Source organism: Miscanthus floridulus, chromosome 7 (assembly GCF_019320115.1).
Source record: "Miscanthus floridulus cultivar M001 chromosome 7, ASM1932011v1, whole genome shotgun sequence".
Taxonomy (NCBI): Eukaryota; Viridiplantae; Streptophyta; class Magnoliopsida; order Poales; family Poaceae; genus Miscanthus; species Miscanthus floridulus.
In genome coordinates this window covers 31,110,519-31,114,271 of record NC_089586.1, presented here as the reverse complement: position 1 = coordinate 31,114,271, position 3,753 = coordinate 31,110,519, and the positions used below count along the sequence as shown (strand labels likewise).

Genomic DNA, 3,753 nt, shown 5'->3' with positions numbered 1-3,753 from the left:
GACCAAGTGGCTAGTCCAGTACATATAGAACGATTGGTTGTTGGTTGCTGTGTGGAGTAGTCGTGGAGTTGTCACAGGAATTTTATGGTGTTTGTTGGAGTGGGCAAGTGTTGTCGTAGAGTTTTTTGGCGGCATGGGTGCATGATGCCTGTTGTTTTTTATAGGACCGACTGCCTAGTTTTAGTTGTTGTGGTGTGTTCTTTTTTCTTTTCACTATAGGTAGCTTCCTAGGGCTAATTGCTTGTACTAATTTCTGTTATATAAGTAAAAATGGACACTGTTAGTGCCGATGTGTTAAAAAAATATTGCCATTGACCATTGTTCGGCTAGCCTATTGCCTCGAGTAAAACGTTAACTCTCAAAAAGTGACTAAGGCCTTGTTTAAATCCAGGGTTAAAGTTTTGGAGTGCCACGTAGGGGTGTCGCATGAGGTGTTCGGATACTAATAAAAAATAAATTACGGAATCCATCAGTAATTCGCTGAGACGAATTTATAAGCATAATTAATCCGTCATTAGCACATGTGTTGTTGTAGCACCACATTGTCAAATCATGGACTAATTAGGCTTAAAAGATTCGTCTCGCAAATAGTCGCAGACTGTGCAACTAGTTATTTTTTTAGTATATATTATAATACTCTGTGCATATATCCGAACATTCGATGGATATGATATAAACTCTAGGGAGAACAAAACCGGGCGTAACTCATTCAAGAATGGGGATGCTGTCAATGTATTTTCAGAACCAAAGAATATCGTCTGAAAAGTATTCCGTCTTGTCAAAGTGTCAATAAAAAAAATTATTGACCTATAAGGTTGGATCATGCCTAGAAATAGATATGGAAAAGGGTTCAAAACAAACTATCACCCCTATCTCGTGCCTAAAAATTGAGAGCAAACCGTGCAGGCAGGCGCAGCCGACCCGGGCCCGTGAAAACCATCAAAGCCAGGCGCGTGCACCTCAGGCGCCAGCCAGGCCCCCGTTCGCGATTTTGTCCACGTCCCTCCACCTCGCCGCGGGCTCTGTTTGAAAGCCCCAGAGAATGATTGGATGAACCGTCGGCGTCAGCTCGAAAAAGCAGATCACATCAGATTAGCCGTAATTACCTTGGAGTTTGGACCCAATCGCGGGACCGCAGGCAGCCGCGGCCCTCTCGCCCGCACGGCAGCAGCGCGCGCCTTTATTGCCCCCTCGCGCGGGCGGCAGAGGCCAGCTCCCGCGCACACGCACCGCGCCGCGCCGTCCCAAGAAATCAAAGCGGACCAGCGCAGCGAGTCATTCAGCCGTCAAGGAGAAGGACAGCGGAAGCCGAGAGGCGAGAGCACGCCGCCCGCCCCGCCCACCTAGAAAAGAGAGGAGAGGAGACGAGACCCCCCACCACCTACCGCGAAGGCAGGCTTGACCGCGGAAACGCCATCCATGTCTCCCTCCTCCTCCTCCTCGTCGTCGATGGGAGGCTCCCTCGCGCTCGCCGCCTGCCACGGCCGTCGCGTTCTCCGGCTCCCTCGTCATCTTCTCGCTCTGCCGCGCGCACCTCTCCCACGGCGCCGAGCCCGAGCCGGAGCCGGAGCTGGAGGAGGGCGCCCCGGAACACGCCCTGCGCCCCTGCCTCGCGTCGTCAGGTACGTACGAGACCCGTCGCTCTTCTTCTGCTGCTGGTCCTCCTCAGCAGCGCTTGTTTGTTTTTTTGCTTGCGGCGGACGGGATTCTCACAGCTCTGCTCCTTGCTCGCTGCTGCATGCGCAGAGAGGCGGACGCGCGGGGGGAAGGCGAAGGCGAGGAGACGCAGGGGCGAGAGGCGGGTGCGGTTCGCGGCCGACGTCGTCGACAATGAGGGCGCACCGCCCGCCCGCCGCCACCCGCCCGCTGCCGCCGCCGCCACGTTGTCGACGTCGTCGTCGGCGGGCCACCTGCAGGGACGCGGCGGGGTCAGAGGACCGCATGATGCCGGCCAACCGGGAGGCGCTCTACCGCGGCATGCTCCGCGACCGCTCCGCCCACCGGTTCACCTGCTCCTACTGACCTCCCGACCGCGGCCGCGGCCGGCCTCCGTGCGCCGTTTCGTCTGCCACCGGCCGGAGAGCTCGATTGGTTGCTTGCTTCTCGTTTCGTTCGTTCGCCGTAAGCGTTCTTCGGTAGGCAGGCTGTTGACTTTGGAGGTTCATCCTCTTGCAGACGGAGGATTTGTTAATAGAATTTTAGTTTTTTTCCTTTTTTATATTTGCGTTTGTAGATTAATTAATGTTTTTTTTCGTTTGAGCGAGGAAGGAAGCTCTGTAAATATGCTGTCATTTACCGAAGAGGAAAAGGAGAAATAATCAAAGTCGCTGCTTCCGCACGACGTGTAAACGACGGCTGATGCTGATGTTTATGTGCTGTCTGCAGAAAAATATTATTATTTTATTTATCTGTTATAAGAAAAAATATTATTATTTTACTGAAACGATACGAACTGACGTTCAAGCAGACCGGAAATTTCTACGAATCGGTCGAAAAAAGAAAAGGTTAAAAGAGGCGGTAAATTCGTGGCTAGAGGAAAAAGAGGGTGCCGTCTGAAGGGGCTAACCGGTTAATGGCTTCGCGGCCGCGTGATCGGAGTTCGTCACCGCGGGACGGTACGGGAACGCGGACGACGATTCGTTTTCCGGATTGGGCTGGAGAGTGGAGACGGATGGACGACGACCACCACCGGAAGAGCCTTCACATCGGTCGCCGACGAGCTGCTGGGTAGGCGGGCCCACCCACGCCTCCCAGGATATGGTAGGTACCTTCTTCGGTTACCGTTACCATGCCGGCCTAGCCTATGAAGCTTTTTTATTTATGGAAATTACCTTATTATACGCTACCAGGTAAATTATAATATCTTGCTCTCTAGTACCAATTAACCATGGGCTACGAAACTCGCCTACGCGAAACTGATACATGTTTGTATAAGGAAGAGAAGAAAGAGTTTACAAGAGTTTAGCATCATGTGTAACATACAAGAAAGAGCTTACGGCCAAAGTGGCCAAGGACAAAAGAAAAAAAAAAAGACAAGGCCCTACGCAATAAATTAATAAACTAATCCGTCTACACAAAATGAGCACATAGTTTATCGAGGAGGCAAAGAAGTTACAAAAGTTTATATATATCGTAAAGAGATACAAAGGAGCTTACAACCAACGTGACCAAGGAGGAAAAAAAAGACAAGACCCTACGCACAAAAAAAAAACACTCGCCTACACAAAACAAGATGCTAAAGGCTAGGATGATTTGTCGTCTAAAAGGGGCACCCGAGGGAATTTTTGTGACTGTTCTGCCATATTTTCCAGCTCTACTTCAACATTGTTTGGCAAATAAGCTAATGCCATAAACTGTATTCTAGAAAAAAGGGAGAGTTGGGTGCCCTTAAACCCGGCTTGATCCGCTTATTTTTTTTATCCAGAACAGTGTTTTTCTCTTACAAATTCATCCAGCATTTCTCCAAACCATCCAGATTCCTCCAGAATTCAGACAAACGAACAGGCCCTCTACATTTTTATGGAAGCCCTTAAGGGTATTCTAAAACATGATACCACTGTTACACATATGATGGTTGGTTTCTTTATCCCCCCATACAATAGCGACACCGTCCGACAGCGAGGCAAGAGATCATATAGCGCTCGTCGGTGTGCTGCAGGGGTGGGGATCTCACAACAGTGCTTGGACGGGCTTGTCCATCGCCATCGACAAGCCACCACACGCCACCCCCTTGGGCGGTGCTTGTTGCTTTTT

General features: G+C 50.5%; 1 pseudogene; it reads left to right on the top strand.

Moving 5' to 3' along the window:
- The first annotated feature begins 1,153 nt into the window (after nt 1-1,153).
- LOC136462978 (uncharacterized) lies at nt 1,154-2,350 on the top strand (annotated as a pseudogene).
- The last annotated feature ends 1,403 nt before the right edge of the window (nt 2,351-3,753 follow it).